This window comes from Lontra canadensis, unplaced genomic scaffold (genome assembly GCF_010015895.1).
Source record: "Lontra canadensis isolate GAN:19392208 unplaced genomic scaffold, GSC_riverotter_1.0 scaffold166, whole genome shotgun sequence".
NCBI classification, from domain to species: domain Eukaryota; kingdom Metazoa; phylum Chordata; class Mammalia; order Carnivora; family Mustelidae; genus Lontra; species Lontra canadensis.
The window spans coordinates 734,841-748,527 of NW_022631160.1; the positions used below are offsets into that span (position 1 = coordinate 734,841).

Consider the following 13,687-nt stretch of genomic DNA (forward strand, 5'->3'; position numbering starts at 1 on the left):
TCATGTGCCTCTTGGCTGTCTGAGGTCTTTGGAAAAATCTCTATTCATGTCATCTTCTTCTTATTTATATATTTATAAAAGATTTATTTATTTGTTAGATTATTTATTTATTTAGAGAGAGTGAGAGTGGGGGGGTAGGGGCATGAGGAGAGGGAGAAAGAGTCTGAAGCAAGACTCCCCGTTGAGCATGGAGCCTGACATGGGGCTCGAGCTCACGACCCTGAGATCATGACCTGAGCCGATCAAGAGTTGGATGCTTAACTGACTGAGCCACCTAAGTGCCCTAACCAAGATCCTCTGTTTTTAAATAATTTTTTATTTGTTTGCTATTGAGTTGTATGAATTCATTTTATGTTCTGGATATTAACCCCTTATCAGATATATCATTTGCAAATATCTTCTTGCATTCAGTAGGCAGCTTTTATTGTTTGTTTGCTTTGTTTTGTTGATGTTTTCCTTTGCTGTGAAAAAGCTTTTTGTTTTTTATGTAGTCCTAATAGTTTCTTTTTGTTTTTGTTTCCTTTGCCTTAGGGCTGTATCTAGAAAAATATTGCCAGGGCTGATGTCAGGGAAATTACTGCCTGGGTTCTTTTTGAGGATTTTTATGGTTTTGGGTTTCACATTTGGGCCTTTAATCCATTGTGAGTTTATTTTTGTGGATGGTGTTAAAAGATGGTCCAGTTGCATTGTTTAACCTGTAGCTGTTCCGTTTTCCTAGCACCATTTATTGAAGAGACGGTCTTTTCCCCATTGTTTATTCTTGGCTCCTTTGTCATAGATTAATTGACCCCGGGATCATGGTTTCTTTCTGGGCTCTGTATTCTGTTCTGTTGATCTATGTGTCTGTTTTTGTGCTGGTACCATACTGTGTTGATGACTACAGCTTTGTAATAAAACCTAAAGTCTGGAATTGTTTTTTTTTTTTCAAGATTGCTTTGGCTAGTTGTGGTCTTTTAAGGTTTTATACAAATTTTAGTATTTTTTTCTAATTCTGTGAAAAATGTTACTCTTTTGATAGGGATTGCTTTAAATCTGTAGATTGCTTTCAGTAGTATGGAAATTTTAATAACAGCAGTTCTTCTAATCCATAAGCGTGGGATATCTTTCCATTTGTTTGTGTCGTGTCAATTTCTTTTATCAGTGTTTTACAGTTTTTAGATTGCAGGCATTTGACTTCTTTGGTTAAGGTTTTGTTTAGGTATTTTCTTCCTTCTGGGATAATTGTAAATGGTACCATTTTCTTAATTTCTCTTTCTGCTACTTTGTTATTAGTGTGCAGGAATGCTACAGATTTCTGGGTATTAATTTTTTATCCTGCAACGCTACTGGATTCATTTATTACTTTTAGTAGTTTTTTTGTGGAGTCTTTAGGATTTTCTACATATAGTATCTTGTCTGCAAACAGTGAAAATTTTATTTCTTCCTTGCCAGTTTGGGTGCTTTTTTCTTTCTTTTTCTTATCTGATTGCTATGGCTAGAGCTTCCAGTACTGTGTTAATGGTAAGTGGGAAGAGTGGACATCCTTGTCTTATTCCTGATCTTTTAGGGGTAAAGCTCTTAGTTTTTCACCATTGAGTATGATGTTAGCTGTAGACTTTTCTCATATGTCTTTTATTATGTTGAGGTGTGTTCCCTCTACACCTAGTTTGTTGAGAGAGTTTATCATGAATGGATGTTGTACTTTGTAAAATGCTCTTTCTACATTTACTGGGATGATCATATGACTTTTATCCTTTCTCTTGTTAATATGGTATATCATGTGTACTGATTTTGTGAATATGGAACCACCCTTGTATCCCCAGAATAAATCCAACTTGATGATGTTGAATGATTTTCCTAATGCATTGTTGGATTTGGTTTGTAAGTATTTTTGAGGATTTTTTACATCTGTGTCCATCAGAGGTATTAACCTGTAGTTTTCTCTTTTTGTAGTGTATTTATCTGGTTTTGTTATGAAGGTAATGCTGGCCTTATAGAATGTATTTGGAAGCTTTTCTTCCTCTTCTCTTTTTTGGAATAGTTTGCAAAAAATTGGAATTAACTATTCTCGACATGATCGGTCAGATTCACCTGTGAAGCTCTGTGGTCCTAGACTCTTGTTTGTTGGGAGGTGTTTGATAATTGATTCAGTTTCATTGCTAGTAGTTCATCTGTTCAACTTCTTCATTTCTTCCTGATTCAGTTTTGGAAGGTTATATGTTTCTAAGCATTTACCCATTTCTTCTAGGTTATCCAATTTGTTGGCATGTAATTTTTCATGGTATTCTCTTATAACCCTTTGTGTTTCTGTGGTATTGGTTGTTATTTCTTCTCCTTAATTTCTGGTTTTATTTATTTGAGTCCTCTCTCTCTTTTTTTTTTTTCTTGATGAGCCTGGCTAAACGTTAATCAGTTGTGTTCATCTTTTCAAAGAACCAGCGCCTGGTTTCACTGATCTGTTCTATTGTTTTTTAGTATCTTTCATTTATTTCTGCTCTAATCTTTATCATTTCCTTCTTTGTACTGGCTTTGGGCTTTCTCTGTTTTAATATGACTCTAATTTTTCTTTAAACTGATCCATTGGAATTTCAAGATGATGCCTACTTAAGTTTTGTTTTTTTAGATTTGCTAAAAAACAAAAACAAAAACACCCCACATATTAATATCTCTTTACCTTGTGTGACTCTGCCAGTTTCTATTTTCAGCTATCAGCCCTCTTCTTGTCAGATAAAGTAATTGTAATTATTCTATTAGCATTTCATTTTAAAACAAATCAATTGCTTGGTGAACATGTTGTCTTCTCTTTCTGGATCATGTCCTGGTCTCATATGACAATCTGAACCTTGTCCTAAGGATTCCAGGGCAATGCTAAAGCCGAGGGAGAAGATTTTAGTCTGCAAGGTGTATAATTGCCTGTCCAGTGATAATCACTGTTTTGTTGGGCTTGTAATTTTTGGAAGCAGTCTGTACCTCATCCCTTTCAGGATTGTAGCTGATAAAATATTCTTCAGAGTTGCTATACTTATGGAGATGCTTTGGTGTGTTCATGTCAATGTGGTCTAGTACCATGAAGACTGGCCTAGCATTCTCAGAACCAGGAGTCACGTCCTAAATCTTTGCTACCCAGATACTAAGTACAGTTTATCTTTTAGAGCCTTCGTTTCTATATATGTGCGATGGAATATGTGAGATGGAATCAAGGACATCTGTCCGGCTTACCCCAGGGGCGCCGAGGGGGCTCAGATGTTTAAGCATCTATCTTTGGGTCAGAACATGATCCCTGGATCCTGGGATCAAGCCCTGCCTGCACAGCAGGGATTCTGCTTCTTCTCCCTCTACTCTTCCCCACCTCTTGCTCATGCTCTCTCCCCACGCCCTGCTCATATTCTCTCTCTCAAATAAATAAATAAAATCTTTAAAAAAAAAAGAACACCTTCCCTGTTTACCCCTTAAGATTATTCTGAGAATCAAGTGAAATTTATAGAAGTTAGATTACTTTTTCATTAAGTGCTGTACACTGGTGGGAAATGTTGATTGATTAAAGATTATAGGGTGTATCAAATAATTTTGCTTTCCTGACTTATTTATATGCCATTGTATCGGGTGCTAATTAGAATAACTAACCTAACATGCATAAAGCTGCTCTTACTGCCTCATTGTAGTAATAGCACTATATATTTGAAGGTTAGTTTTCTAATCTCAATATCCAGAATAAAACCAGGAGTCTAAAGGCTGGCCCCAAATGGTCTTAAATGGCTAAAGTAGTTTTCACTGGACATTCTACTCCCTCAAAGAGCATGTAGTTTCCTATCCCTCAGAAATTTAGAGGCAAAAACTAAGGATGTGAAGGTGAAGTAGGAGGGGGTCTAGAAACAGAACTTTGATATGAAGAATAAGTAACCAAATTTAATTGAATTAAGGTTAGGGAGGAAACTGAAAATATCTGAAAAACAGGTATAAAGTCTACAAAACATTTTGTTTGGGTCTATTTTGTGGAGAGATAAACAGCTATGTACCTGAATATTTGTTGACTATATGACAATCTCAGTTTGATTGATGGTATCATGATAATGAATTTGAGTCATCCAAAATCTCTTTGGAAATAAGTATTAAATGATGGCTTTCTATTATAATGGTTAAAATGAAGAAAATCTGTGCTTAAAGGGTTAAGCCTTATTCAAATTGAAAATTAACTTTCTTTAATGATGTATTATCCAATAATGCTGAATAAGTAGGACACTACTAGGTTAATATTTTAGTGATCATTATATTATAAAATAATTTATTTTTTACAGTTGGATATTTCAGTATTATTACAGTTAATTTATAGGTATAGGACCTTAACAAGGCACTCTTATGCCAGATTTGTGGCATCATCTGGAGAGGAACACATGGTTCTTATCTTTTCTGGTATGTTGCCAACCTCTATAAATAAAGGACTTCCCTATAGGCATTGTCTCATTTTACAAACTGCACAGTGATCCGTTGAGATACATATTGTTATTCCCATTTTACAGATGAGGATACTGAGGCTTAAGGTAGGATGCATGCAATCTGTTCATAAAAGTGGTAGAACACTGGGTTTACATCTTGTCTTTAGACTGTAAAGCTTTTGTTTTTTTTCAAGTCTTCCACATAGTCAGCATCATTATACTCTGCACTTTGGAACATTTCTGGAAAGTAAGTAGGGCATGTAGGTATCATTGCTTCCATTTTACCATCTGAAGAAATTGAACTGAAAGGTGCCAAGTAACTTTACCAAGGGTCACATGATGGCTAGAACAAAAATGGGAATACAGTCACCCTCTTTCCTTTGCACTCACCTCAGGTTGCTCGCACCCTCTGTGAAACCTCACCTACTACCCAGAACTGTTGAAGATAGAGATCACTTATTCAGTAGTAGCTTCTGCTTTCAACAAGGCAAGGACTTGGGCAACTTCCAGCATTCCTGTTGGCATCTAGGAAATCCTAGTCATGTACAGGTCTGATGTCAGTTGTATTACAGGAATGTGGCTGTGCCAGAATAGAAGAAAAATAAAATAATTTCCGGGACTGTAATGAGTGAAATTGGGGGATAGATGATGAGCAAGAAATGTGGTACCTTTATGTAGGACTTTATTATTTCAAAATAATATGTATTACTTTAATGATTCTGTTTGCATCTCATACAAATTATTTGAAATAGGGTTGTTGTCAGTAGCTCTGGATAACAGATAAGGAAGCAAAATAACTTAAATATACAAAGTTACCCTGTGGTAAAGCTGAGACTTGAATCTAGGTCATCTTACTCTGCATTCAGTATCTCATTTCCTCCTTTATTACTTCCCTGCTTCTGCCATCCCACCAGAGGTCCTCTGATGTGACTGTGGTACTTCTGTTTTAGAATTTTTCCTGAGACTGTGTGGTACCGCTGTCCCCTTTGCTCAAGAAATGTCTCACCTATCAAACAGTATGTCTGGTGTAGTACCTGACTTCTTAGAGTTCAGAATGCTGCCCCAGTTGACTCATCACTGCTCCTTTGCCTTGTGCTTTTGAGCTCAGGGTCACACACAAGGAAGTAGCCAACTGTCACAGCTCTGTCTCTGTGGCAATAGGTCAGAGATAGGGAATTTTTCTTTTTAGAGTTGAAAGACACAGTTAGTCTTGGATTTAGTTGCTGAGCACTGAACCCTACCCCTTAGGTTTCTGCTGATTTAAAGCAAGAATTATTTCAACATCAACACTTCCAAAAATAATACATGCTTGCACACATGTGAAAATGTTGCTCATCTGTAGGGAAGAGAGGCACTTCTAAAATATAAAAGGCATATAATTTTTATATTTCTGTTGTAGAAGACATTACCCTTCTCTCTAGGAATGCTTCTTACCACAGGTTGTGTCTCCCTGATTTGAGTTTTTAAATGTGTTTTTTAATTTATTTGGTGTCTTTTTCTTCTTCCATAAGGATCATTTTGGATATTCTCTTTTGCTAAAGCGAAAGGCATTTGATACTGGTTCTGTATCTGGGCTCTGAGGTTAGTGGTGTGAAAGCATCTAAAACCAATCTCTCTAAGCTGCCACAGATTGCTAAGTAAACAGTGTCCTGGAGTCTGCAGACTTGAAACATTTGGTGTCTGTGTTCCTCTTCCTATTCAGCACACAGGGACAGTTGGCAGCAGGGGCTGTATCTTAATTCTCTGTCTTTGGCTTTGTTTCTTTATCATCTTCCCATCTTACCTGCTTATGATTTAGTGCTGGCTTGTTCAAGTTCCGTCTTTAAAGACACTATCGTTCTTTCTAGGCAGGCTATCAAAACATTGTTGAATATTTTCTTCAAGTACTCCTATATAATTACAACTCTACATTAGGAGTTTTGTGGGAACATGCCCCCCAGTTTTTATTTATTTTTCATTTCTACTGAAGTACAATTAATATACAGTGTTATAGTAGTTTTAGGTGTACAACATAGTAAATGATTCAACCCTTCTATACGTTCCTCAGTGCTCATTACAATAAGTGTACTCTTCAACCCCTTTATCTATTTCACCCATCCTCCCACATGTCTCTCCTCTGGCAACTACCAGTTTGTTTTCTGTATTGAAGAGTCTGGGTTTTTTTGTCTTTTTTCTTTGTTCATTAGTTTTATTTCTTAAATTCCACGTTTGACTGAAATCAGAAGGTATTTGTCTTTCTCTGTTTGAGTTATTTCACTAAGCATTATATCCTCTAGGTCCATCTGACATCCCCTTCCCACAATTTTATATTTTAATGTGTGAATATGTACTAATGTATGTTTTTCTCAGGGAGCAAGTCCATAGTGTTAAATAAATTTTCAAAGACTGAAAACTGCTGGCCATATGTGGGAACTGTCTTGGCCCTTTTCATTATGAAAATATGTTGCAAACCTGATCTTGTAAGCACTCATCTGAATATCTACCAGGGCTTATTTCTTTGTCTCCTAGCTCTTGGTGTAGCACTACCTATAACTCTTATTGAACTGTTTGAACAGAATATATCTTAAGGCCTGTCAACATAAGGTATGCAGCGGGATTTATTTATACCTGGGGTTTAATGATTTGATTTACTTTGTATTTGTTTTGAGTCAAAACCCAGCTAAGCATTTTCCCCACATCCTGCTGACTTCCTTATTTTGGTTCCTCGTATCCCCTGCTTGCCAGCTGGCCAGACTTGAAACCTCAAAGATAGCTTTTCTTTTTTTTTTTTTCTCCCATGGCTCTCGCATCCACTAAATGGCCAAATCTGGTAGGTTTATCTCTGGCAGTGTCTTTTGCATTTAACTTTCCCTTTCCCTTGCTCTTCTGGGTGCATTTCAAACCTTTACAACTTTTTGCCTGAGCAAAAACTGGTCCTCAACTCTTTATCTTTTTTTTTTTACCCACTTTAGTTTATCCTATACTGATTCCAGATGAACTGTTCTAAATCAAAGCACCCATCATGCCACTTCCTGTTCAGAAACATTAAGTGGCTTCTCATACTGTGAACTTCCTTAAAAAAAAAAAAAATGTTTGGTCTGACCAAAACAAAGGTTTTCCAGATTAGGCACCTAGGTGTCGTCTCCGGGCTTATTTCCTGCTACATCCATTTGTATCCATTGTTTTCAAGCTAAATTGGACTCCACACTATTTTCCAAACCTGTACTCAAGCTCTGTACCACCTTAGTCCTTTTTGCCCTAGCCATTCTTTTGCTTTTGCCTCTGTCATCTTTGTTGTAATCCTTCCATTTTACAAGGCTTGTGTCAAATCTCACCTTCTTCTTCCCAGATCCTCCCAACTGATTGTAATTTCTTCCTTATTTTAACTTTCATGGGCCTATGTATGTCTCATGAGGCTTGTATGGTTCTTGATATTGTAGATATTTAGGTGCTCATCTTTACTGCTTCATTGGATATTGTCCTTGAAAGACAACAGTGGTTTCTTAATAATCTTTATATTACTGAATAATATGAGGCCTGGAGCTTTGCATGTATCTGGCTTTCCACTATTATTTGTGAAACTGAATAGAGTTCTCTTTAGTTATCTTTATTGTTTCAATAGTATATCTGACATTTTTTTGTAGGCCAGGCTCATATGCCACCTTCTCAATTAGAACTAGCACTACCCCACTGATACCTGTTGTTTACACTGTATTTACAGCCATCTATCTTGTTTTTAAGTTAGCTATATTTGTGATTATCTCCCCTCCTTTCCTGGGAGAGGGATTGGTTCTGATTCATCTTTGTATATCTCATGACATTAAGCACATTGGCTAGCTCATAGAAAGATATTCAGTGAATATTAGTTGAATTGAGTAACTGTAATTATTCTAAAGTTTATGTTTTCCAGATTCTTTTCAAGAAAGCTATTCTTATGATCAATCAGCCATATTCATAGAGTGATTAGTATACAGAACAACTTTTCTCCCAATTGCTTGAGACCCACTCTAAGAACCTTTCCTTGTCAAAGTCATGAATGGTGAAGTTCCAGTGTCAACTAGGAAGTAGAGGCTATATGAACACATCTGGGGTTGATGTTGTGTGTAAGAGTAGAAGATTATGACTTTAAAAAATTCTGTGAGTGTAATACTAACAATCAGTGATGAGATATATCAGTGAGAATGGTTCTACCTCATGCTGTAGTACCAAACAACCTACAGAAAAATCAATGGCTTATAGTAACAAAGGTTGATTTCTTTATCATGATACATATCCATGGAAGTTTGTCTGGGTGCCCTGTTTATCATAGATACACATGGACTGAGGCTGATGGAGCTCCATTTTTTTTGCTTGTTTCAATTTTTTATTTAAATTTCAGTTAATATATAGTGCAGTAGAATTTAGTGATTCATTACTAACATATAACACCCAGTGCTCATTACAAAAAGTGCCCTCCTTAACACCCGTCACCCATTTAGCCCATCCCCCATTCATCTCCTGTCCAGCAATCCTCAGTTTGTTCTCTGTAGTTAAAAGTCTCATGGTTTGCCTCCCTCTCCTTTTTTTCCCTCTTCCCCTATGGTCATCTGTTTTCTCTCTTAAATTCCACATGTGAGTGAAATCATAAAGTATTTCTCTTTCTCTGACTGACTAATTTCACTTAGCAGAATACTCTTTAGTGCCATCCATGTTGTTGCAAATGGCAAGATTTCATTCTTTTTGATGTCTGAGTAAGATTCCATTATGTACCACATCTTTATCCTTTCATCAGTCCGTGGATGTTAGGGCTCTTTCCATAATTTGGCTATTGTTGATGATGCTGCCATAAACATCCCTTTGAATCAGTATTTTTGTATTCTTTGGGTAAATACCCAGTAGTGCAATTGCTGTATCATAGGGTAGTTCTATTTTTGACTTTCTGAGGAACCTCCATATTGGTTTGGAGAATGGTTGCACCAGTTGGCATTCCTACTAACGGTGCAAGAGGGTTTCCCTTGCCAACACCTGTTGCCATCCTTGCCAATACCTGTTGTTTCCTGTGTTGCTAATTTTAGCCATTCTGACAGGTGTTAAGTGGTCTCTCATCATGGTTTTGATTTGTATCTCCCTGATGATGAGTGATGTAGAGCATCTTTTCATGTGTCTGGAGCTCCGTTTCATACATGCTTTTCATAATCTCTGGGGCAGGGGGAAAATGAGGGTTTCCTCCATGGTTTTTAGAGCTTCTACTTGAAATGATACACATCACTTCTGCTCAGATTACACTGGCCAGAGTAAGTCACCTAGTCAAAGCTGCCTTTAGAGAAGTTGGGAAAGTGCACCCCAAACAGCTGCCTTGAGGTAGGAATCAGCAATATTTGGTGTACAACACTAATATTGACCATACATAGTAAAGGCTTCATGAAAATAATATAAAAACTTAATCTGGGATGTAGGGAGGGCAGGGGAGAAGGATAAGGAAGTGTTCAGCTCAATCAGAATGTAAGTCCTTCAGAGGTACTTATTGAGCACCTTTTGTATACAAGGCATTGCTATAGGGTGATGAATAAGACTAATATGGTCTCTGCTTTCAGGGAACTAACATTCCAGAGGCAGGCGAAAAATCAGTAAGCAGACTAATCTTGTGGTAAAAATTGTGATGGGACTACACAAAGGTTGAGAGAATTAACAGAGGGAGACTTTCTTTTGGTAGCAAGGTCAGAAAAAGCTTCTTAGAAGAGGTAGTATTTAATTTGGAACTGAATGATAAGAAGGCACCAACCACACAAAGGGATTAGGAGAACTTTGCAGGTAGAGGGAACAATGCATGCAAAGACTGAGGTTGCAAAGGGCTTCCTTTCTTCCCCTTCAAGATACTGAAAGAAGAGCAATGTGGTTAGAAGGTACTGAGTAGTTGCCTATTCACTCAGAGCCTGTTGGGCAGGTAGGGATCGAAAGTCTAAACCCATTAGAGAGTTTAAAACAGGAAGATTCAAGTGATGTAATTTATATTTTCAGCTTACTCTAGTTACACCATGAATAATGAATTCAGAATGGGCAAGAGTGGACAAGGGGAGACTGGTTAGGTTGTAGGTTCAGTGGGTACATGTGAAATAATGATGGCTTAGACTGGAGGGAGACAGAGCAAAGCATATTAGAGAGATTCTTAGGGTTTGGTGATGGGTTAGATATGCAAAATGAGAGAGAGGGAAATATCACAGATATCTGGTTTCTAGATGGATATTGGGGCCAGTCTCTGAGATGGGGGATCCTAAAGAGGACCAGTTCTTTGGGAAGATTGGGCATTAGATTATATATATATTGAGGAGCCTTTGTGACACATAGTCCAGGCATACTGCCTGTAGGTTAGGGCCAGCTCTCCAATCCTGTATAAATGTGCTCCTCATTTGAGGCAAGGGGACCAGGGCAAGTGACTTCTTTATAAGCCTGATAGCCCTGTGTGGCTTCCTTTTCACCATTAAATGCATCCTCACTGCAGGAATGGAACACATAGAAGGAGCTGGAGAACATTTTAGCAGGTCTGCAAATTTCAAGTGAAAAATGTGTTGGCTTGAAATCTTTGGCAACCATTCCAGCAGCTGAAATCAATTAATGGAGCAGTAGATGCAAATCCAAAACTTCCAAAGATCATTCAAGTATTGGGGCACTATGGAAGAGGGTGATTTTTAGGTGGACCTTTCTCTTATTGGACAGAGGATAACTTGAGGAAAATGCATACAGATGCAGTCATGAGCAACTATAAAAGTGTCTCGTAAAAATACTAGCTAATAAAAGCCAGTAAATGGAGGTACAGAGCAAAGGCAGGAGGCAACATAAGATTGAAGTCAGCTCCAGTTTCTTTGCAGTCCTTGTGTTCCAACCTGCTAAATTTCCTGTTAATATTCTGGTTTGGAATAGCTGGCCTCTTAGCCTTTCTTCGACTCACTTCCCAAACCTAAGCAAGATGATGAAATTACCTTTTTATGAATGTTAGAGGATGGAAATAGCCTGATTTGGGAAGAAAAAGTAGCAAGCAAGAGCAGTGCCACAGGCAAGATGGTGCTAAAAACAAAAAACAAAAACAAAACCCACACAACTGAGGGAATTAAGAAGTGTTAGCAAGTTAACCTAGTAGAGAAAAAAAAAGCCAAAAGAAACAGGCTGTGTTGAGGCACAGTATGGAAATGGATTAAGCTACCTGAGAAACTGCAGGTTTGTAGTGAAATGGAATTGGCTTCACTAATGAAAGGCCTGAGGCAAGGTGAGGGGTGGGAAAGCCTATTTTGTAAACTAGCTGGGAATCTTATAGCAAATGCATATGATCTCCAGTTAACAGCAAATTTTAAGTTAGAGGTTAAAGAAAAAGAGGAAAAAGTTGTTAACTTTCCTCTGATTTATCTAAATGCAACTTCCATTACAGGCTTAAGAGAAATCTGAGTGAACTGTACTGGAGGCTGTTTACATAACTCTTGTTCAAGAGCCCTGGGACTGCTCCCAAGGCAAGAGCTGCTCACAATGGGGACATAATTTTCATTAGCCACCCAGAGAAGATTAACAACAGGATCCAGTTATTTGCAGTTTCCTCAAGCCCCACAGTCCAGATAGAATCACGTGCTTCTGGGAGCAAGTTCCCTTAAGAAGGCAGGGAATGATGGGTAAACTTATAGCCAGTTACTACTGACCAGGGGCTCAACCTGCAAGACAAGCATTCAGAGTTAGTAACTCCCTGCTAGTCCTTCCTATAAATCCTTAAGCCATAGACATGGGGGAGAGGCATGTGGATTCTCTCAGCCCTCACATTCTTTTGTTGTTTTTTTTGTTTTTAATTTTTTTCTTTCCAAGTTTTTACTTAAATTCCAGTTTGGTTAACATACAGTGTATTATTAGTTTTAGGCATACAATATAGTGATTCAGCACTTCCATACAACACTGGGTGCTCATCACAGCCAGTGCTCTCCTTAATCTAGCCTTCACATTCTTGATGCTTACTGCCTGTACAGGGAAATCCTCCCTTGTTATGTCTCAGGGAGGAATGGTTTGAAGATCTTAACGGCCAGCTTCCACCCTCAGTAATCTATTCATCTGAATCTTTGCTATGTATTCAAAGGATCCCAGATTCCTCTGGAATCCTGAAATTGTTTTCTTTTTTTTTTTTTAAAGATTTTATTTATTTGACAGAGATCACAAGTAGGCAGAGAGGCAGGCAGAGAGAAAGGTGGGGGGAAGCAGGCCCCCTGCTAAGCAAAGACCCTGATGCAGGGCTCCATCCCAGGACCCTGGGATCATGACCTGAGCCAAAGGCAGAGGCTTTAACCCACTGAGCCACCCAGGCGCCCCCCTGAAATTGTTTTCATGTAAAGTAGTAACAATTAGAATATATAATGAAATAAAAGACCTATTTTATTTTTTATTTTATTTTATTTTAAATTCCAGTAAACTTAACCTAGTGTTATATTAGTTTCAGGTGTGTAATATAGTGATTTATCAATTCTATACATTACTCGATGCTCATCAAGGTAAGTATACTCTTAATCCCCTTTGTCTTTTTCACCTATCACCCCACCTATCTGTCCTCTGGCAACTACCAGGTTTTCTTGATCCTCAAGTATCTGTTAGGGGGGACCACTTATCATGATGAGCACTGAGTGATGTACTGAACTGTTGAATTGCTCTATTGTACACCTGAAACTAAAATGACGCTATGTTAACTATTACGGAATTAAAATAAAAAGACTTTTTTTTGTTTGTCGCTTTTCTTCGTTCATTTGTTTTGTTTCCTGAATTCCACATGTGAGTGAAATCATATGGTGTTTGTTTCTGTCTGAATGACTTAATTTCCCTTAGCATTGTGCCCCGTAGGTATACCCATGTTGTTATAAGTGGCAAGATTTCATTCTATCTTAAGGCTAAATAATATTCATATGTGTGTGCGTGTGTGTGTATATATATATATATATATATATCTAATATGTATCCATATATTGGATATATAATGGAATCTTCATTATTCATTTGAATAATGAATCTTCATTATTCATTTAAAGATGGATAGCCACATGGGTTGATTCTATATCTTGGTTATTGTAAATAATGCTGCAAGAAACATAAGGGGGTTTGAATTAGTGTTTTGATTTTCCCCACTAGTGGAATTATTGGATTATATGGTAATTCTATGTTAAATATTTGAGGAATCTCCATATTTTTTTTCTCCATACTATTTTCTACGGTGGGTTCACCAAATTGCATTCCCACCAAGAGTGCACGAGGGTTGCTTTTCACCCACATCCTTGCCAACACATTAATTTTTGTGTTTTTGA

The 13,687-nt window shown here is 37.5% G+C and overlaps 1 protein-coding gene across 4 annotated transcripts in view; it reads left to right on the plus strand.

Annotated features, from left to right (window-relative positions):
* OPHN1 (oligophrenin 1) overlaps positions 1-13,687 on the plus strand; it is a 510,840-nt gene that overhangs the window by 23,751 nt on the left and 473,402 nt on the right. The gene's annotated exons all lie outside the window — the stretch shown is intronic.